The sequence below is a fragment of the Scyliorhinus canicula genome, chromosome 21 (assembly GCF_902713615.1).
Source record: "Scyliorhinus canicula chromosome 21, sScyCan1.1, whole genome shotgun sequence".
In the NCBI taxonomy this organism is placed as follows: Eukaryota; Metazoa; Chordata; class Chondrichthyes; order Carcharhiniformes; family Scyliorhinidae; genus Scyliorhinus; species Scyliorhinus canicula.
The window spans coordinates 35112839-35136338 of NC_052166.1; the positions used below are offsets into that span (position 1 = coordinate 35112839).

General features: G+C 45.6%; 1 protein-coding gene across 4 annotated transcripts in view; it reads right to left on the reverse strand.

The window, feature by feature from the left end:
- LOC119955597 (dual specificity testis-specific protein kinase 2-like) overlaps positions 1-14656 on the reverse strand; it is a 129051-nt gene extending 114395 nt beyond the window's left edge. For 2 of the 4 annotated variants that reach the window (XM_038781967.1, XM_038781966.1), the window contains exon 1: positions 14310-14656. The gene's annotated coding sequence lies outside the window, so the exon portion shown is untranslated. Of the gene's footprint in view, positions 1-14007; positions 14029-14309 lie in introns of those variants that run through there. The other 2 variants (XM_038781965.1, XM_038781969.1) reach the window with 2 other exon arrangements.
- Between the last annotated feature and the right edge of the window lie 8844 nt (positions 14657-23500).

Sequence of the window (23500 nt, forward strand, 5' to 3'; positions counted from 1 at the left end):
GTTTTGGTATTGTCTCCACGATAATCTGCCTAGTGTAAAGTCTTCCGTAGCAACTGGATTCCCCCATTTGTTATGCCTTTTGAATATCAAGGAGCAATTTATGAGCTGCTGTGTTGTGTGGAAGCATTCAGCCATGAAAATATAAGGGCATGTATTTATAAAGCGCCTTTTATGTAATATGTTCCAAGGAACTTTACTGAAGTGATGTAAAGCAAAATTTGGCACCAAGTCACATGCAAAGATCTCAGGACACATGGACCAACTCATGGCCATACAGATAGAATCCAAGGAGCTTCTCAAAGGCCGAAAGAGAGCTAAAGTAGCTTAAGAAAGGAGGTCCAGGGCAACAGTGGAGCAAATAAAACCAAAGGTGTTCAAGAGGCCAGAATTAAAGGAGTGTAAATATTCTGGAGAGTCATGGAGCTGGAGATGATTATAGAGATTATGGGTGGTGAGGGATGGGGACACGGTTGTAATGGCATGGAGGAATTTGAAAGCAAGGAAAAGCTTTTTTAAAGATTGAGACATGGCTTAACCAGGAGTCCATGAGGGTTAATGAGCACTGGGGTCGTCGGAGAAGAGTTCCATGCAAATAAAGACATGGACAGCAAAGTTTTGAAAACGACTATTTTATGGAGAGTGGAATCTAGGAGGCTGGCCTGGCATGTGTAATCTAGATTTGACAATGAGGGTTTTATCATTAGATAAACCGAGGCAATGATTGGGTCTGGTAATGTTACAGAGCTGGAAATAGGTGATGGCACTGGTGGAACATTAAACTCCAGCAGGATTTTCCAACCATTCCCGCCGATGGGATCTTCCGGTCCTGCTGCAGGCTCCCCGGCGGTGGAAGGTGCGAACAATGAGAAACCACGTTGATGGCAGCGGGACTGGAAGATCTTCCTGGCGACCAATGGCAGGCAGCCTCCACCACCACAAAACGCTGTGGGTGAGTCAGAAAATCCCAGCCAATTACTTCAGTGGAGCTAAAAGCAAATTACTGTGGATGCTGGAATATGAAACAAAAACAGATAATACTGGACAATCTCGGCGGAAACAAGTCGAAGGAAGAAACAAAAATAAGTGGAGAGAAATAAAAATGGACTGTAGGTGGAGGCGAGAGTTCACAGTCTGTGTTGTTGAACTCAATGTTGAGTCTGGAAGTCTGTACGTGCTTCAGCAGAAGATGAAGCGCTGTTCCTCCAGTTTACACTGGGCTTCACTCGAACACTACAGCAGGCCAATGACAGATATGTGGCTATGAGAGCAGGACGGGGAGTGCGGAATCTTGCCCAGTGACTTGTGTTGTTAATTTTTAATTGAAGGAAGTTTCTGCTCATCCAGTGTTAGATATCAAACATGCAGCATGATAACCGAAAGTTGAGGGGCGAGAAAGGTTTTGATGTGGCATTTCTGAAGTCGATTTCAGATTATGTGACATGGATGTCATGCAGATGAGATGTAGGATATCAAGGAAAGATCTTTTGGGGACACCAGAAGTAGTGATCAGGAGTAGGTGCAGCTTCCATTGCAGATGTTTCACTGGCTACAATGAGATGGATGACAATAGGAGATACAATTGATGTGATTTAAGAACAGGTACATATTATATTGCAGCACAGAAAGTACTTTATGGCATTCCTGCTTTCCTTCCTCATCCCTTTTTCTCTCCTTTTCTGTTGACACAGTGGAGACACAGCTGAGGTGTGGGCCCTCAGCCACTAGTCATTCTCTGCCACTTTGCCCATTCTTTACGTGTGAACCTAGACAGAGACTGGGGCAGGATGATTCCCATTGGTAAGGAGAGTGGGAAAGGGGTATCACTGTCATGTTAGATCCTTTCTTCACCCAAAGGCTACAAATTGCAAAATCAACACAGTGCAGGGATGAACCTCAGGGGGGAACATTTTTCAAAACTTTTGAACAGGCAATTAAATAAAAGTGCGGGAAATCACAGGCACAGCGCTCACAATATTGCCTGCTGCATGCCAAGCACTGGCATAAAATCTAACTCTAGTTTATTTTGAAACCGGCAGCAGATTTGTCAGCTAATTCATTCGGGTGGGCTCTCATATAAATTATGAATCAGTTCTTCCCACTCTAAGCCCACATTAACTGTCAGGTTTTTTTTTAACATTGTCAGAGTGCTGTTCTTCGTTGATGTCCATTTTCATTACAGAATGGAAGTATGATTATGATAATCATCCCCACAAATAATTGGTGCAGTTCTCATGTATACAGTGCAAAGTGCTGACCGTCAAACAGTTCTGAGAAGAGGCCGTGACCACAAATATCGCCTCTATATTAATTTTGTTTATTCTGTAATAACAGCTATTTAATGGAGTGTAATTTAGTGCCAACTGGGCCATCATTTCAATTGTTTGCTGGTCTGAAAGCATTTTCTGAGAGCTCCGTGTTCGTTAAGTGTTGTTGAACAACACCATTAAAAAAAATCATTATCACTGACTGACTTACTCAGGAATGCTCAGTCTCCTACCCTGGACAACCAATGTAATTGGAATAATCATAGAATCCCCACAGTATTGAAGGAGGGCATTCGGCCCATTGAGTCTGCACCGGCCCTTGGAAAGAGCACCCTATTTAAGACTTCCTTAAGCCCATGCCTCCACCCTATCCCCGTAGCCCAGTAACCCCACCTAACTTTTGGACACGAAGGGGCCATTTAGCATGGCCAATCTACCCCACCTGCACTTCTTTGGACTGTGGGAGGAAACCCGAACACCCGGAGGAAACACATACAGACACGGGGAGAAAGTGCAAACTCCACACAGTCACCCGAAGCCAGAATTGAACCCGGGTCCCTGAAGCTGTGAGGCAGCAGTGCTAACCACTGTGCCACCATGAAGTCTGTAGGCTGGTCGGGGCTGGTTTAGCACAGTGGGCTAAACAGCTGGCCTGTAATGCAGAAGAAGGCCAGAAGCGTGGGTTCAATACCGGCCTCCCTGAACAGGCGCCGGAATGTGATGACTAGGGGCTTTTCACAGTAACTTCATTGAAGCCTACTTGTGACAATAAGCGATTATTATTATTATCTGATTTGCCAATACTCCACCAGTCTCTGAGGTGCGAGTCAATTTAGCAAGTTTCGAGCTCCCTCCGTAGCGTTCCACCAACAAGTCTTCAAGATGTTAGGCGTGATCTACTGGGCATGCTGCACCGAAAACTGCGCAAAGAGTCGGTATATGATGGGTTCTACCCAGCTCGCCATGCCTCGCAAGATGTGAAGTCTGCCCATTGTGCGCGGGATCACCTTTTGGCAAATCTGCATATTAGAGCAAGACAGCTAGTCTTACTCTAATATGCAATACCCTGAGGTAACCAACGCATTGGGATCTATCCCCTTTGCCTTGCAGACCTTGGGTAAGAACCATTCAGTGCTGGTCTCCACAAATGGGAAGCAGACGGAACGGCACTTGGCGAGGATCTCCCAGGGCTTTGGAGGCCTCGAGGTGCATGCTCTCTGGACAGGGTGATACCCTGGCACAGCTGGTCATCAGGGCACCCTGGCATTGCCAGCTTAGCACCCTGGCAGTGCCACATGGGTGCCAGCCTGGCACTGCTACGGTTGCCAGAACAGCACTGCTAGCTGGCAGGGACACTACCAGGATGGCACTCATCACAGTGAGTTGGGGCTTGGGGAGGTGTTCAGGTGTCGCTCCAAGGCTCGAGAGATGGGGACGCCATGATCTCTCCCAGCACTGAAGAGTTTCGGTAAGCAGGGCTCCTCAGTGCAGGAAACGGGACTAAGTGAGGCCTCTCGGCTTTGAGTTCCCTGCTGAGGTCCCGAATCTAACCCGAGTCACGTTAGATAGCATTGAGTTTCTCAGCGCATATGGTTAAATCGCGCCCTTTTATTATGCTCAGAAAATTGAAATATTCTACCAGAACTGGGGGGCTATTTGCCTTTGATTTTGAAAATGAAAATAGTTAGGTTTAATAAAGCTAAATTCCTTGCACGTAAAATCAAATCAGTATCCCATTATTTACTACTTGTGCACCAACTGGGGTTAATTGTATTAAGGTGTTGGGCATTAATTTGAGGTTCGCCTTTGCTTATGAAATCTAATGAGAATGGACGAAGCGTTGCGAATTGGATCCCACCCATTGAGGTCGGGGTCCAGCAGTTCATCTCACTTGAAGATGTCTACGCCTGACCTACTCAGCACCCGGTATCAAATGGCGTTGCCCTGGAAACTTTGAGTGGGTGCCGTTTAGCACATGGTTTCCACAAACATTGACCAGGTGTACCGGCACTGGGGGTGCCTCCCAGATGATTGGGGGGCACTGAGTGGCTGGGCTCTGGGCAGGGTGGTACCCTGGGACCCCTGATGCCACTGGGATACCATGGCACTGCCAGACTGGCAGAGGCACTGCCAGGGTTCAAGGCTGGTAGAGCCCAGCTGCCCTGGTTGTATTTTGCGAGGGCCGGGCTCGGGCCCCGGGATGCCCTGCCTTTATGAGCGGTGCAGGTGGGGACTCAATGACCTCCTAATTGGTGTGTTACGGGGTTCCGGAGGCTGTGGTGCGGGGTCTAGAGATAGGAGCGCCGATCACTTCCTGCACTGCCAAGCAGAGCTCGCTAGTGCAGGAAGTGAGCCTAAGTATGGCCTTGGCGGAGCGTTCTTCGCCAAGGCCCAGAAATGAAGCAGGGTCCAGTTTAATAGCAGGGTCGTTCTCGGTGCTGCAAGAGCCAGGAAACACCCGGCTAAATGCGCCCGACACGGAACTGTTTCATTTCCATTAAATCGCGCCCATATCAAATCGCTCTTGCCATGGCGCTTTAGTTAATCACCTTTGACAGGACATTTCCATTAAATCGCGCCCATATCAAATCGCTCTTGGCATGACGCTTCAGTTAATCACCCTTTGTCAGTACAATGGCAGCTCCAAAGTATGTGGTGCTGAAGGACAGACTGCTTTCCAATTGTTTCACAGAAGAAGGTAACTCCATTTGAATTATACCACAGAAACTTCAAGCACTATTCCACGTCAGTAATTCTTTGCCAATTTCTGATGTTGTTTTATGAACTGAAGGCCATTGCATTATCCACTTTGCTTCACAGGGCTCACTTTCCAGTAATAGTATGGCATGTTACATTTGTATCTGTATGGTTAAGAAAAGCTAGAAAACTTTTCACTGGGCTATTTTTGAAATTCCTCCCAGTTTTTCATGTTTAAATCCTGAATTGGGCCAGATCTTGTTTCAGCAGGCCAACTGGCAACATGTGCTATTAGTTCGACTGTTTCTTGCACCCTTCAGGTGGCAGGGGTGGAATTTTATGGCCCCTCCCACTGGCGGGATTTTTCAGTCCCGCCCAAGTCAATGGAGTTTTGAGTGGCTTGCCGTGTTTTCCGGCCCCATGTTTTTGCACTGTAACCTACTCGAATGTGAGGTGTTCACAGTCTGGCGAGGGCAAAGGGGTATCTTGGACCATAAGATAGAGGAGCAGAATCGGCCCATCGTATTTTCTCCGCCATTTGATCAAGGCTGATATGGGGCGCGATTCTCCGCCCCCCCCATGCCGGGTCGGAGAATCGCCGGGGGGGCGGCGTCAATCCTGCCCCCGCCGTGTCCCGAATTCTCCGCCACCAGAGATTCGGCGGGGGCGGGAATCGCACCGCGCCGGTCGGCGGGCCCCCCGCGGCGATTCTCCGGCCAGCGATGGGCTGAAGTCCTGCCACTGTCATGCCAGTCCCACCGGCGTGGATGAAACCACCTACCTTACCGGCGGGTGGGCTCCAGGGTCCTGGGGGGGGCGGCGCGGGGCGATCTGGCCCCGGGGGGTGCCCCCACGATGACCTGGCCCGCAATCGGGGCCCACCGATCGTCGTGCGGGTCTGTGCCGTGGGGGCACTCTTTTCCTTCCGCCTTCGCCATAGTCTTCACCATGGCGGAGACGGAAGTGACCCCCTCCCCTGCGCATGCGCGGGGATGATGTCAGCAGCCGCTGACATTCCAGCCCATGCGCGGACTTACGCCGGCCGGCTATGTCCTTTCGGCCCCGGCTGGTGTGGCGCCAAAGGCCGTCCACGCCAGTCGCCGGAGCGCCAACCACTCCGGCGTGGTTCACGCCACTCCATCCCGCCGGGACCCTCCGCCCCGCTGGGTAGGGGAGAATCCCGGCCATGTTTCCCATTCCCATTCTCCTGCCTTCTCCCCAAAACCCTGATCTCTTTATTCATTAATAACCTTTCTATCTCTGTCTGAAAGACACTCAGTGACTCGGGGAGCATGGTGAACCATGTTATCTATAGTGTAGCTTCTCAACAAATGTGATTGAAGGTTTGAGAAAGAAACCGGAACCGAGAAAGAGGCAAATTAGAGTCAAATAAGGTATATAAAGGAGAAATAATGAAAGAGAAAGAATGGTTGGATTAAGAAAGACAGAGAAGAGATCCAGAAATGAAGAAGAAAACCAAGACTTCAAAAATGTAACATTCTAAATCTCTAACAACAATTTCCTACATGCCAAAAGCAGATTGGGCCAGAATGGTGATAACACTGTATTAACGATTACCACAGTGACAGAAGAGTGCTTGCGCTTTTAAATACCAGACTTAATTCTCTGTGGAATGTTTAATGTGCAATTAATGTACATATCCAGAAAATTCCTAAAATCACTGACAGCCTACAGGCAAGGTCTGATTTTGTGATGCAAACAATGAGCAGTGTCAATGAGCAGCCAGTTCTGGAAATTTGCACCTCACAATGTCGCTCTTAATCCTCTGAATTTGCTTGCTGACTTGCAAATCTGTGCCATTGACTTGCAATTATTTTTCCAGTAAAATCCAGCCTTTATATGAGATTGAGCTCCATATACTTTGGTCAATCTTGATGAAACTGATTTTCTTTTCAAATAGTTTTTCTGTAACACTCAACAGAAATGGAGGCTGATGCTGCTGTTATCACCATTCGCTCACTGATTTGTTCATGAGGACAAATGGCTTGGCAAAATGGGCGGAGACACATTTACAGTTTGCATTCCTTTTGTGCATGAGGTATATTTCTGGTGGATATATAGGTAACGTGGGGAATTCTTTACCCGAAAATGGCAAGAGCTTGCAAATCCTATGGCAACTAAATCGAAGTGACGTTTTTACAATTCATATTAACAGGTGTCAAGGGTTCTTGCTCATTGAGCAGTGTACCGTTCAATTATAGTTCGCACTTATGCACAGCATATTCAATGTAATGCATTGCATCAAGGTCACGTAATTGGAAATATATGGACACAGAGTCAAAGATATTAGAATGATGACTAAAACCTATGGGCAAGGATTTGGATTTCATGGAGTCCTTAAAGGCCTCTGCTGCCAAAATGCAGCTTAGAGCAAAATGTCCAGTGACAGCACCAGTCAGCTATTATTCAAATCTGCACTCATCTCTTTTAACGAAAACTACTATGCGGGCTTATTATGATGATGCTATGGAATGGGATGCAGGGCAATCCTATTCATATATCACATTCAACAACAAGACCTTCAAAAATTAGGTCAGATTCTGGGCTGCTCCATTACTTGACCACATTCTCATTGCTGACTCATGAGGTTTCATTCTCTTTCACCTTGTGCCTTACTTACTCTTTAATCCTCTGTTCCGTCAACCTTGACAAAAGTTATTATTTGATGACGTACATTTGATCCTTTCTGTGCTCGTGATCCTATTGTGATGATTCCTTTTCATAGTCTGATCATTTAAAATTTCACATAATTTTCTCATGCAGCCACCCCTGTGCCCCCAAAATTTGCACCTGAATTTGTACGTAAATAAATTGATGCAGAAAAATCGGATTCTGTTAGTATTTGTTATTTCAGCAGCATGAGCACCAGCTCTTCAACATTGAGAAATAGTTTACATCAGAAGGTGAAAAATAAATGCTGCTTGAAGTCTGAAACAGTAGTGTTGTGGACAATTGACCACAGGTTCTGCTGCAGAGCTCCACATTCACTGCACTTACACAGACAGTACAAATTAATCAATTTCTGGGAACATCATCACACCTAGAATGAACTTGAATATTTCACCTGCAGAAAATGTCATCATATCCACTCCCGTTTTTTCATGACGCTTGCTAAGCTCTACAAGGGGAGGTCAATTTCTTCAATCAAGTCTTTTAGTTTGACCCTTATCAGCAGTTTAGGCAGTTTTATTTTTGATCTTCTAAACGTAATCCTGTCCTCACTTGAACATTCACACTCTTTCCAATAGAGTTGTGGACCCTGGCTATTATTTTACTCCCTCTGCAGTCTAAGTCAAATTATAGTACTTGCAGTTACCTTGTTTGAGATCAGCTTATTCAGTGCAGGTCAGAGTTCTAACTTGCTTGCTAGTTTCCATGGCTCAGTAATATCCCACAAGCTGTTAATTGATTGACCCATAGAAAAGCAATCTCTGCTCAGTTGGCTACCTAATTTAGAACTTCAAAAACATGTGAGGTTGACCTGTTTAATTTCCACCACTGCACCAGCTAATGTAATCCCCATGGTATTACTGAAAAGTCTAAATGAAACACCACACTGGCAATGACTAGATTGCTTGTTTCCTTCAGCATAAGTCATCTGGCATTAAAACTCCTTGAGGGATCTTATCCTGAACATGTATTAAAGATTGAAGTGAATGATCCAGAAAGTGTTATGATAGCACGGGAATACAAACTTAATTAACACGTTAGTCTCTTGTCCAGTCTGTAATTAACGTTCTGCCCTATACTTAGTAGAAAACCTGCTACAACATTCAATATAGCTGTAAGTTTTTCTTTAATCATGGTTCTATATCGGCTCAATGAAATTCTTCTTGTCACAAGTAGGCTTCAAATGAAGTTACTGTGAAAAGCCCCTGGTCACCACATTCCGGCACCTGTTCGGGGAGGCTGGCACGGGAATTAAACCCGCGCTGCTGGTCTACCAAGGTCTGCTTTAAAAGCCAGCTATTTAGCCCTGTGCTAAACCAGCTCCAAAGATCCCTGTCTTGAAACTGTCCATTAATATGATCAGTGAGCTCATCTGTAGAAGTTTCTTTGCCCCCCTTCTGCTTTGGCATCTCTTTTGTTTAGTTTTGCTGAATACAAGGCCTGTTACCCAGAACACAGTGTTGTCTTTGTGATCTAGTTAGGTAATGGCAGCAGTCGAGAATTCTAAGAGTGCTTTTTCCCATTCGCCAACCACTTTCTCCTGAAACTTTAACAAGAAGGAAATGCTTTGTATTGATGATGCCCGTTCTTCAATAGTCTTGCATGAGGTAATTCAGAAAAGACAACATTCTTTCCGCCCAGTGTCCACTGTTCTGAGGTTTCATTGTTTGCATATATTATGAAGATAGTGCTATGTTTTTTACTGCACTCTGCATGTAATGTTATTTCAAAAACTTTTTTCTAACTCGATTCTCCTTCAATTCGCCATGCTCTGTCCTGCCTGTTAAATTCTAAATTGCCGAAGCTAAAAGAGTGATGATTGCAATATGCATCCATTAAAAAGTATTTTCAGCTCCATCTACAGTTTTACTTCAGGCACATATTTCAGTGCAGTGTTGCATAATTACATATGAGGCTGACTATAAGTCCATATATGCAGCTTGATAAGCATTTTGATTTTTAAAAAATATAATCTCTTTACAACCTCTGACATTTCAAGAAGTTTCCTTCGTAGATATACATTTTGTGGAGAACGTAAATAATTAGCTGCGTGTTGAATTCGCTGACAATACAATTTCTAAAATATGCAAATAGTACAATTGATTGTTGTATCAGAAATAATAAAGACCAAGTAACTTAGGCATGAGTTGACAATACTGTTACAGGTGGGGAGAGCTGTGTGGAAGAATTTCCCTCTCCTCACCTCTCAGCTGACCACAACAAAATGTGTTTTTGAGAAGTGTTTTAACCCCTAAGTTTAAAATGGGCTACGGAGATAGGGCTGGGGAATGGGACTAGCTAGGTAGCCTTTTCAGGAGCCGGTGTAGACACAATGGTCCAAATGGCCTCCTTCTGTGCTGTAAAATTCTATGATTCTTCGATTACTATGACTTTAAAGAACAGATGGAAAACACCCTATCTTCTAAGTTCCATCCAAAAGAAAGAATAAATGTTTCTCACAATGCCGAAAATGTTATCACTGCTCACACATACTGTATACAAATAAGAACTGATGATTTCTAAAGATGTAACATGCACTTAAATTACTTAAAGGGTAAAAAAGGTCACTTCTAATCAGTCCTCAAGATAGTAGTTGAAAGGTTACACACCTGAATGGTTCTCTGTTAGTGCACTAAGGACGAATGGTGGTCATGTATCTGGTGATTAATTCACATTTATTCACCTCAAACAACAGCAAGCGTCAGGATTTTCAGTCAAAATTGGTCAAGCCCCAGTAATAAAGAACTATACACTGGCAGGTAAAATGAATAAGCCCCTCTTCTCTGTCTAAGGTGACATTTGAGGCAAGATTCTCCCTTGTGCTAAGTGAAAACTGGCTTCCCTCTAGCCTTCATATCCCAGTAAGAAGTCTTACAACACCAGGTTAAAGTCCAACAGGTTTGGTTTGAATCACTAGCTTTTGGAGCACAGCTCCTTCCTCAGGCGAATGAATGAAGAAGGAGCTGTGCTCCAAAAGCTAGTGATTCGAAACAAGCCTGTTGAACTTTAACTTGGTGTTGTAGGACTTCTTACTCTGCTCACCCCAGTCCAACGCCGGCATCTCCACATCATGGCTTCATCAGACTGACCTGCTGGGCTGCCCTTGGCTCGCTCTCCAGCCAGTGTCAATCATGTGATGACAGTATTCATGTATTCTATTGTGCACACAATGGGTTGAAACTGATGTCATTGCTAAACAATGGGGAAATATTTGTTATCCCATCAACATTCCAGCTAAAAGCAAACAACTGTGGATACTGGAATCTGAAACAAAAGCAGAAAATGCTGGGCAATCTCACCAGGTCTGACAGCATCTGTGGAAAGAGAATGGAGCTAATATTTTGAGTCTGGATGAAACTCAAAGCTTTGACAAAAACAAGCATACAGATTCAAAACGTTAGCTCCGTGGACAGCACAGTGGCTAGCACTGTTGCTTCACAGCTCCGGGGTCCCATGTTCGATTCCCGGCTTGGCTCACTGTGCGAAGTCTGCACATTCTCCCCATTTCTGCGTGGGTTTCCTCCGGGTGCTCTGGTTTCCTCCCACAGTTCAAAGATGTGCCGGTTAGGTGGATTGGCCACACTAAATTGTCTTTAGTGTCCACAAAGGTTAGGTGGGGTTACTGGGATAGGGTGGAGGTGTGGGCTTAGGTAAAGTGCTCTTTCCAAGGGCTGGAGCAGATGCGATGGGCCGAATGGACTCTTTCAGCACTGTAAATTGTTTGTGTGTATGTATTTTCTCCCCCTATCTGCATGGGTTTCCTCCGGGTGCTTCGGTTTCCTCTCACAGTCCAAAGATGTGCAGGTTAGGTGGATTAGCCGTGCTAAATTGCCCCTTAATGTTCAAAGATGTGAAGGTTAACTGGGGTTACGAGGATAGGACGGGGGAGTGAGCCTAGGTAGGATGCTCTTTCAGAGCTTCGGTGCTGACTCATAGAATTTCATAGAATTTACAGTGCAGAAGGAGGCCAGTCGGCCCCTCGAGTCTACACCGGCCCTTGGAAAGAGCACCCTACCTAGGCCCATACCTCCACCCTATCCCCACACCTCCACCCTATCCCTGTAACACCACCTAACCTTTTTTGGACACTATGGGCAATTTAGCATAGCTAATCCACCTAACCTGCACATCTTTGGACTGTGGGAGCGTAACAATATTGATCTTGTAAGAGTTAATAGTATGCTATATTGTATCACAGTACTGTCACTAGTTTGCTTTGGGAGCATATTGTAATATAAGTGATGACGTACTGATGCTATTGCAACACTTATTACCACCATAGGAGGCAGTTGTAGCCACTCAATGCCATTGGCCGCCTGTCTAAATGGAGGCTGTAATTGCTCCTGGACCCTGCATTTTCTCACATATTTTCTCTGGCCATGGGTATGCTGGGTGCTCAGTCTGACAAGATAGGACAATAGTGTGGCCTTCATGTTGTTGGCATATCAAATCTATCTCCCAACAGCAGGGAAGATCTGCACCCACAAAAGGTCACAAGTGCTGCAACGTTTCACCAAGTCACACAATGTATTTTGCATTACCACTGGTGCTCTGAAAGCCACCGGACAATTTGAACAGGACAGATTCTGCAGTAATCGAAGGTAATGCAGCTGTACACGATGTAAGCTCGCTATTGTTTTGCTAATCCCTATGTGTGCCATTGATATCACTACAGGATATCTGAGGGATTGTGTACTATGATTTCACTTCTGCGATGTGCATTTGAACCATCCTCTGGATTTACATCTCTGACAGCCAACAAAGATCCAAAATGAAACCAACACATTAAGTTCATTGTGGAGAAGCTGAGAACAAATGCGTCTTTGAATTCTATGCTAATTAGAACTACAACAATATTTCCCAAGAGGCCACAAGAGCAATATCGGGGAAACAGAAATGACAGCGCTGTAGCAGAAGTTCTTTATAAATTGTGCTGGGAGTACATTGTTAGTCTAATGTAAAGTTTGATTGGCAGAACACCCGACTGGCATCTGATGCCAACCGTGAATTTGCAGTGTGTTGGTTTATTTTCTGTTTTGCATACTTTAAGAAATTAAGGTTGCCATTCATCCAGTTTTAGAGGTGATCGGAAAATGTTCACAAATGCCATTTTTAAAATGCTGTTTTCTTGTAGCTGCAGAATGTCTCCTGTGTTGTCTTGATATCAAGCACCAACAGCAGCTTGTATTTATGTAGCATTTTCAACACAGTAAAACAGCCCAAGTCACTTTGTAGGAGTGTTGTCCAACAAGATGTGGCACCAGCCATCTAAAATGTTACTCGGGGAGTTCACCAAGAACGTGGTCAGAAACCAATGGTGGCGTGATTACAAGTGGGGAACAGAAGAAGCCAGATTTGGAGAACCCAGGCTGTTTCGGAGGACTGGCGATTACAAAGATAAGGAGGGGTGGTGCCGTGGCTGGATTTGGAAATGAAGGCGAGGTTTAGATGGGCTGGTTTAGCTCAGTGGGCTACACAGCTGGTTTGTGATGCAGAACGAGGCCAGCAGCGCGGGTTCAATACCCCGTATCAGCTGAGAATTCTGAATTCTCCCTATGTACCCAAAAAGGCACTGGAATGTGGCGACTAGGGGCTTTTCACAGAAACTTCATTGCAGTGTTAATATAAGCTTACTTGTGACAATAAAAGATTATTTTTAAAGTCAATCCTTTGCTCATTCAGGTGCCGATTAACAGGTCAGTCAGATGATGGATGAATGGGACTTGCTTGGAGTTAGGCTATGGGAGCAGAGGCTTTAGTTTAAGGAGGGTGGAAGATATGAATCTAACCAGGAGAGCACTGGGGTCAAGTCTGGAGTTAACAAAAGGCTAGGATGAAGGTTTCAGCAGCAGATGAGTGGAAGCAGGGAAGATAATCTCCCAACATCCTGTCACAGATTTGAAATATGATTTGCCAAAATCCCGTCATAGACCTGAGCAAAATGTGGCAACTGTACAACAGCATTCTCGGGCACAGACCTATAGAATGCATGCTGGTAAAGGCAACTGCTGTGAAATTAATTTTTTTTTAAAAGGCCACCTACACATTTACAACTGGCATCTTCTCTTGCAATGTTAATACTATTTTTGTTAAGGTGTTGAAATTATAAAAAATCTCTAATGATTGAGGCACAATGTTTGCCATAAGTCTGCATGGAAATAATTTGCAATTGGGTTTCTAGTCAATCCATGGCACCATTTATTGACCGAACACGCATTGGATATCTAACATTCATACTGATATCATTCATAGGATATCTATCATTCATATCTATCATTGGATATCTACTGCACAGATATCTATTTGCTCCTGTTATCTGCACAACAACAAACTTGCCTTCATATAGCGTCTTTACCTTTAACTGGAGACCTGGCTCCAGTCCAGTGAGTTTCCTTGGCTGCTCTCCACAGTTAAAAAAATAAATCGATATAAAGCGATTACTCGTTCCTGATCGGTATTATGGAGGAGAGGCTTTGCTGCAGTAAAACTACGCACAGTTTTAATGGAACGCAAACTTTATCCCCTCTCCAATTCCAAAATAGAAATCCTTCTGAACCTTGAGGCTGAGGTGCGAACCGTGTTAATAAAAGCGCAGCACTTGTTAAAAGCAGGTTGGCGACCACTGCGCCCACCTCCAAAGCTGGATTCTCAACTTACCGGAGATGGCAAGTTGCACAGAAAAGATTCAGTCACGATGGCGAGCGGCTGGGAAGAGACAACCCCCCCACCCCCTCAGCTCCACTTTCCAAAGGTTTTATCGGACTGGGTGCATTGCGCCAGCCGGGCGATTCGGTTTTCGGTCCCGCTTTCCGAGATGCTCTCACGGTTGCTTTCTGGGTTGCCCAGGGGGCGGGCTCCCTGCTCAGCCGCGGGACCAGCGCTGCATTCCCCCGGCTGCTCTTCGAGGTTGTCCTAGAAACTCCGGGCTCAGCTTGTCTTCACAACAGGGTCAGCTCGCAGAATCGGTGTATTCAGCGCATGTGTCACACACACACACACACAGCGACAGGGCTGTACTTACAGAGCCAGTCAGAGACACATCCAGCAACGCCCTCAAAACATAACACACCTGTGTGTTCATCTATTAGTGCCAGTCTCCAATCAAAGCGACAAATAAAATGTACAACCGCACTGAAAATGCAAACGTCTGTCAGGTTAACAGTCTATAGTCTTCCACTCTCAATAATAATTGAGTGCATACTAAAATGTCTCTCTTTCCCTATCCCAACTGGCATTGTCCCCTTAACCATCACTCTCTTGGAGTCTGTGTGATCTACATTGGTTCTCAGTCCAGCACCTCATGACCCCTGCTTACCCATCCCTATCTCCTCAGCAACCTCCCTCCAGCTCCACAATTCTCCAAAAACTCTTCACAGGGTGGGGTTTCCATCCCCTCTCCCGCGGTGTGTTCTGTGGTAATGGCTCGCCATTGGCTGGCAACAGGATCTTCTGGTCCCGCAGATGTCATAGAATCATAGAATTTTGCAGAAGGAGGCCATTCGGCCAATCAGGTCTGCAGCGGCCCTTGGAAAGAGCACCCTTAGAAAGCCCACACCTCCACCCTATCCCTGGAACCCAGTAACCCCACCTAATCTATTTTTTGGACATTAAGGGTCAATTTAGCATGGTCAATCCACCTAACCTGCACATCTTTGGTCTGTGGGAGGAAACCAGAGCACACGGATGAAACCCACGCAGACATGGGGAGAACGTTCAGACTCCGCACAGACAGTGACCCAAGCCGGGAATCGATTCTGGGATCCTGGAGCTGCGAAGTGGCAGTGCGAACCACTGTGCTATCGTGCCCCTGTCAACAGGGTTTACCATTGTTTGCACCCCCCCCCCCCCAATGCTGGGGCACGAACGGCAGGGGGGGAGGGGGGGTTGGCATTGACGAGACCGGATCCCGCGTGTTTCTGGTTGCATCTCAGCAGGGGGCATACTTGTCACAAGGTTCCAAGTTCAAGTTCCCCTCCCAGGACTCAAATATCAAGGCTGACACCTGCACAGAGTTGTTACAGTGCCAAAGGAGGCCATTTGACCCATCATGTCTGTACCAGCTCTCCGATTGTACAATTCACTTAGTGTCATTTTCCCTGTAGCCCTGCAAATTTTTCCTTTTCAGATAGCTTTCTAATTCCCTTTGATACTTCAGTTGATACTGAACCTGCCTACACCACACTCTCAGGCAATGTATTACAGACTCTAACCACTCATTGTGTTAAGAATTTCTTTTTGCATTTCGCTTTTGCTTCTTTTGCCCAGTCTTTTAGAATCTCATTCTTGAACCTTTCACGAATAGGAACAGTTTTTCCCCACCTGCTCTTTTCAGGCCCCACCTGATTTTGAATCCCCCTGACAAACCTCTCTCTCAGCGTTCTTTTCTGAGAAAAACAGTCCCAACTTCTGCAATCTATCTTCATAATTGCAGTTCCTCATTCCTGGAACCATCCTTGTGTGAATCTTTTCTGCTTTCTCTCTAATTATTTCACATCCTTCCTGAAGTTCTGCAGCCATAACTGGATTGCAATATTCTAGCTGATACTGAACTAGTGTCTTATACAAATTCAACATAACCTCTTTATTTATTGTACTCTATTCACCTATTATGCCTAGGAAAATATATACTTTAATAACCACTCTCTCGACCTGACCTGCCACCTTCAATGATTTATGTACATTAACACCCAGGTCTAGCTGCTCCTGAACGTTTAGAGTTGTGGAGCGGATTCTCCGTCCCGTCAGTCATGTTTTCCGCCACGGCACCCCCCCCCTGGCAGCGGGATCCTTCTTTCCAGCAGCCGGCCATTGGAGGTTCCTATTGTGGCCAACCCACTCCGTTGGGAAACCCCCGGGGTGGGTGCACTGTCAGTGAAGCGGAGGATCCCATTGATGGAGAATCCCGCTGGTGGTATTTATATTATATCTCTTTAAGTTCTTCTTACCATAATGAGTTCCTTCACATTTCTCCGCATTGAACATCATCAATGTCACCGGTCTGTCCATTTCACCAACTTTTGAACTTCTACACAATCCTCCTCAGTCCAAAATGCTTCCAATTTTTATATCATCGGCAAATGTTTTGTGCCCTGTAGACCAAGGTCTACGTCACTAATATACCTCAGTAAAAAAAGGGTTCCAAAACAGGTCCATGGAGAACTCACAAAAAAAATCCATTAACCGCTCCTCTCGATTTTCTCTCACTCGACTAGTTTTGTATCCATGTTGCTACTGTCCCTTCTATTCCATGAGCTATGACTTTGCCCACAGGTCAGTTGTGCGGCATTGTATCAAATACAATTTGGAAATTCATGTATACAACATCATCAACCCTCTCTGTTAACGCTTTGAAAAACTTCAGCAGGTTGTCCCTTAAATTTCCTTTATGAATCCATGTCAGCTTTTTCAATTAATCACATTTGTCCACATGACTACTAATTTAATCTTGAATTATTGTTTCTACACGTTTCCTCACCACCAAAGTTAAACTGACTGACCTAAGTTTGCTGTGCTTATCTTTACATCCTTTTTTGAACAAAGGTATAATATTTGCAATTCTCTAATGCTCTAGCACTTATGAATATAAGAAATAGGAGCAGATGAGACAACCCATTGAGCCTACTCCATCATTCAATACAATTATGACTAATTTTGGACTTCAACTCAATTTTCTCACCCACTCTCTGTATCCCTTTTCTCCCTGAGTGACCAAAAATATATCTATCCTAGCCTTAAATGTATTCAATGATGGAGCATCCACAACCCTCTTGGGTAGAAAATTACAAGGATTCACAACCCTTTGAATGAAGAAATTTCAGTCCTAAATGATTGGACCCTTATCATGAGACTGTGCCACCATGTTTTAGATCCCCCTTACTTTGCCTATTAACCTTTTACGAGACATCTTATCAAATTCCTTATGGAAATCCAGGTATATTACATCTACTGGTTCCCCTTTATCTATCCTACCAGGTATATACTCAAAAAACTCGAATAAATTTCTCAAACATGATTTCCTTTGAATAAAAACCATATTGACTTGTTCTAATCATATTATGCTTTTCAAAGTGAATTGTTAAGATTTCTTTAACATAAAATTCCAGCATTTTCCCAATAACTGATGTTAGGCTAATTGGCCTGTAGTTCATTGTTTTTTTAAGGCACCACCCCCGAGTCTGAGGAAGACTAAAAAGCACCAGTGCCTCTACAATTTCCACCCTCTCTTCTCTCAATATCTTTGGATGCATCTCATCCCAGTGTCCTGTCGACTTCAAGTATAGACAGCCTATCCAATAACCTGTCGTTCCTTTTCAACTTTAAACTCTTCTAGCGTCTGAATTATCTCCTCTTTCACCATGGCTTGGGCAGCACCTTCTTCCTCAATAAGTACAGACTCGAAGTATTCACTTAATACCTCAACTATGCACTCTGTCCCCATGCACACTGGGTTAAATTGCTGGCTTTTAAAGCAGGCCAGCAGCACGGTTCGATTCCCGTAGCAGCCTCCCCGGACAGGCGCCGGAATGTGGCGACTAGGGGCTTTTCACAGTAACTTCATTGAAGCCTACTCGTGACAATAAGCGATTTTCATTTCATTTCAAAGTGTTACACTGATGGAGGGACCACTTTTCAGTCTTGGGTGGGGTTTCCCGACGGAGTGGGTTGGCCATAATATGAACCCCCATTGGCCGGCTGCTGGAAAGAAAGATCCCGCTGCCAGCGGGGGCGTGCCGTGGCGGAAAACATGACTGACGGGACGGAATACCCGCCCCACAACTCTAAACGTTCAAACTTGGAAGACTAGTTTGAAGAAGAGCAAGGGAGTTATTTCCTGCTGTCTCGACCAATATTTATCCTTCAATCAACATCGCAGAAATAGATTTTCTGGTGATATTTAATTTCTGTTTATGGGAGGTCACTGTGTGCAAATTAACTGCTGTGTTTCCAACATTGCAAAAGCGAGTACACTTCAAAAAGTATTTCATTTGCAGTAAAGTGCTTCAAGACATCTGGCAGTTGTGAAAACATAAATGCAAGTTTTTTTTTCTTTTTCTTTCTTCTGTGTACATCCAACATTTCCTTCATTCCACCATTGGTGGTATTGCCTTTGGCCATCCAGGCATTAAACTCAGCAACAGGTTCTTCAAGTATTTTTGCCTCTCCACCTCTCTCTCTCCGTTATCTGCACCTTCCTTCAAATGCTGCTTAAAACCTATTTCTGGGACAAAAGATTTGGCCACTCATCCTGAGGGCTCCTTTCGAGGAATTAAAGAAGAGTGAACAAAGTTTATAAAGATGGGAAGATAAGTTGTACAATTGCTGAGAGAGGAAAGAATGCAATTTAGCCAGGGGTAATGTTTGGCTTACCAAATGGAAATCTTAGAAGGCAGGGGAGATGGAAGAAAGTAAGGAGTTTGTAAAAGGAAAAGGTTCCTCAGGAGTGGGGAGAGATGTCAAAATGCATTTGACAATGGGAGACACAGAGCTAGTGCAACAATTTGGGTAAAGGAAGGGGTGGTTTACCTCTGGGGAGTTTAGGTTTAGCATCTGCAAGCCAGGTTTCTGTCAGGCACTGGACACCAAAGCACTTACTTGCTGACTTCCGGTGGCGGCCATGGTGTGGGTGATCGCACAGAGGGCGACTCCTGCTTGAAGGCATAGAAAAGAGCTCTTTTTACCCAAAATTGGGTGCAACTCCGAAAGAAAGGTGTACAAAGAGCAAAGAAAAGTACAGCACAGGAACAGGCCCTTCGGCCCTCCAAGCCCGTGCCGACCATGCTGCCCGTCCGAACTTCTACGCTTCCGGGGTCCTTATCCCTCTATTTCCATCCTATTCATGTATTTGTCAAGATGCCCCTTAAATGTCACTATCATCCCTGCTTCCACCACCTCCTCCGGCAGCGAGTTCCAGGCACCCACTACCCTCTGTGTAAAAAACTTGCCTCGTATCTCTCCTCTAAACATTGCCCCTCGCACCTTAAACCTATGCCCCCTAGTAATTGACCCTCTACCGTGGGAAAAGTCTCTGACTATCCATTCTGTCTATGCCCCTCATAATTTTGTAGACCTCTATCAGATCGCCCGTCAACCTCCTTCTTTCCAGTGAGAACAACCTCTCCTCAGAGCTAATGCCCTCCATACCAGGCAACATCCTGGTAAATCTCTTCTGCACCCTCTCTAAAGCCTCCACATCCTTCTGGTAGAATGGCGATCAGAATTGAACACTATACTCCAAGTGTGGCCGAACTAAAGTTCTATACAGCTGCAACATGACTTGACAATTTTTATACTCAATGTCCTGGCCAATGAAGGCAAGCATGCCGTATGGTTTCATGACTACCTTCATCACCTGTATTGCCCCTTTCAGTGACCTGTGAACCTGTACACCTAGATCTCTGTGACTTTCAATACTCTTGAGGGTTCTACCATTCACTGTATATTCCCTACCTGTATTAAACCTTCCAAAATGCATTACCTCACATTTGTCTGGATTAAACTCCATCTGCCATCTCTCAGCTCAAGTCTCCAAATGATCTAAATCCTGCTGTATCCTCTGACAGTCCTCATCGCTGTCAGCAATTCCACCAACCTTTGTGTCGTCTGCTAACTTACTAATCAGACCAGTTACATTTTCTTCCAAATCATTTATATATACTTCGAACAGCAAAGTCCCAGCACTGATCCCTGTGGAACACCACTCGTCACAGCCCTCCAATCAACAAAGCACCCTTCCATTGCTACTCTCTGCCCATCTTGCCAGCTCATCTCTGATCCCGTGTGACTTCACCTTTTGCACCAGTCTGCCATTTGGGACCTTGTCAAAGGCCTTACTGAAGTTCATATAGACAACATCCACGGCCCTACCTGCATCAATCATCTTTGTGAACTCCTCGGAAAACTCTATCAAGTTAGTGAGACACGACTTCCCCTTCACAAAACCGTGCTGCCTCTCGCTAATACAGCCACTTGCTTCCAAATGGGAGTAGATCCAGTCTCGAAGATTTCTCTCCAGTAATTTCCCTACCACTGACGTAAGGCTCACCGGCCTGTAGTTCCCTGGATTATCCTTGCTACCCTTCTTAAACAAAGGAACAACATTGGCTATTCTCCAGTCCTCCGGGACATCACCTGAAGACAGTGTGGATCCAAAGATTTCTGTCAAGGCCTCAACAATTTCCTCTCTGTAGTTGACGTTCGGAGGAGTAGTTCCCCTCGGAGTGGTATGTCCGCTGGTTACCAAACCCAGCAGAGGAAGGTGAAAGATCTGGCCAAGGAGATGGAGCGGACCTGTGGCGCAGCAGCCAGTGGAAGGATGGCGAGGGGGAAGGGCTTTGTAGCCACCTGGGGTGGCCACATCCCGATTCCAAAATGGACACTCGCAAGGAGTGCAGGGAAAAACGGAGAACACAAGAGAAAACAAGGAGGTGCAAGGTTTCCTGTGTATTAAGATTTGCAAAACCCAGACAGAACTGAAACCATTAGCCATTAGCTATCTCTGGGGACAAAAAGGAAACATTGAAACAATCAAGACCAGGCCAGACTCCCCGGCGCCAGTGGGAGCTAAAACAAAGGCAGGCTAACGGCCCAACGATCAGGGAACAACTCCGGTATTGGGGAAAATCAATACGAACGATTGGGAAATGGTCCAATTAATTGGGGCCAAGTCTGGGGTCCACCCAGAAGGGCGCGAGACCCCTGGGGACTATAAAACAGAGTCCCCAAGTTCAGTTCGCTCTTCTCTTACCCCGACTCCTCTCCATCTTCAACTTGGCATTTGGCTCTCATGAGCAACATTTACTGGCGACTCTGGTGGTGTAGCTCGTTATGCTTTCCCTTAATTTGCTCTGTTTTAATTACCTTTGCTCAAGAGTCGCCAGGTATCTTTCTGATACCACCACAGGGTTCAAAGCCAAGTATTGATCAATGACTCAATACACCAGTTAGTAAGTTTGAAATCAATACACATTTATTTACACACACAGTCAATTATTACTCATGCATAAACTCTACTCGCTAAACTACAACTACTACTAAAAGCCTATACTTAGCTTCGAGTGGCCCACTCAGTCAGAGGAACAATGGCCATTGTCCGGTTCTGATACTGCTGGCTTTGAACTAATACGGAATAGTAGCTAGGAGCGTCTATCTCGTAGCGTGCATTGACCTTACTTGGTTGGTGCTTGGCGGCCTCTCGTCGCTGAGAGCCAAATGCCAAGTTGAAGATGGAGAGGAGTCGGGGTAAGAGAAGAGCGAACTGAACTTGGGAACTCTGTTTTATAGTCCCCAGGGGTTTCGCGCCCTTCTGGGTGGACCCCTGACTTGGTCCCAATTAATTGGACCATGTCCCAATCGTTCGTATTGATTTTCTCTAATACCGGAGTTGTTCCCTGATTGTTGGGCGGGCCCTATGTGACCGTTAGCCTGCCTTTGTTTTAGCTCCCACTGGCGCCGGGGAGTCTGTCCTGGTCTCAATTGTTTCAATGTTTCCATTTTGTCCCCAGAGATAGCTTATTAATATGATAATGGCTAATGGTTTCAGTTCTGTCTGGGTTTTGCAAACCTTAATACACAGGAAACCTTGCACCTCCTTGTTTTCTCTAGTGTTGTCCGTTTTTCCCTGCACTCCTTGCGAGTGTCCATTTTGGAATTGGAACGTGGCCACCCCAGGTGGCTACAGCTTGTGCAAGTTGGGAATCCCCAGATGGAGCAGTTGATGGCCTTCATCAAGGATGAGTTCCGCCAGCAGAGGAAGGATATGCAGGAGGTTCGTACAGAAGCCATTGAAGGGGCTGTGGCAGCCCTGAAGGGCTCGATGGAGAGGGTGGAGAAATATTCCGAGGCGCAGGGGTGGCAGATCCGAGAGATTGAGAGGGTGATGTTGGATCATAGCGATCGGGTGGTGGCATTGGAGGCGGAGATGGAGACCTTTGCAAGACATTGAGAGAAAAGGTGGAGGAGCAGGGAAAGAGTTCTAGTAGGCAGAACCCGTGGATAGTGTGCCTGCCTGAAAGACTGGAAGGTGTGCGTGCCACAAGGTACATGTTGAGGATGCTGGCGGGGCTGGTGGTGGAGGGTTTGATGCACAATCAGCATCTGCTGGCGAAAGGCTGCTGAATAGAGGACACGCTCCTCCTACTGGGTGGAGCCAGCAGGCAGGGGCCTGTAGTACAGGTCCTACCTTACATCACCTAATACAGGTGTAACAGTGGTTTACCACAGGGTGTGCTGGATAAGGCCCCTGAAGTGGACAGAGCACGCAGTTCTCTAAGGCAGAAGCCTAGAGCAGGGAAACCGTCACGGGCAGTGATCGTGAGAATCCATAGGTTCGTGGAGAAAGAGAAGATCTTGCAGTGGGCCAGGAAGAAGCGTAACTGTGAACGGAAGGGGAACAAGGTACGAATATATCAGGACATTGGAGCCAAGCTGGCGAAACAGCTTGCAGGGTTCAACAAGGCCAAGGCAGTGCTATATCGGCAGTAGATCAGGTTTGGGGTACTCTACCAGGCAAAATTATTGGTGACGTATGAAGGCCTGGAATATTATTTTGAGATCCCAGAAGCAGCCGAGTACTTCAGCAAGGAGCATAAACTGGGGGAGAACTGAATTAAACAATTCTGGGAGACTGAGGTGTTGGCACTTTGAAATGATTGGGATACGTGAGCAGGGGGAGGGAGTGGCGGCTTTTCTTTTCCTCCGACATGGAGGTTTTGTTTTGTTTTGATTATGTACAGTTTGGTTGACAAAGTGCAACAGGGGTGAAAGGTTATGCGGGGGTGGCTGCCACCCCCCCCCCCCCCTCTGTTTCCTGGGGCTTTGTGTGTTTTATCTGTTGTTTATTTGATCTTGCG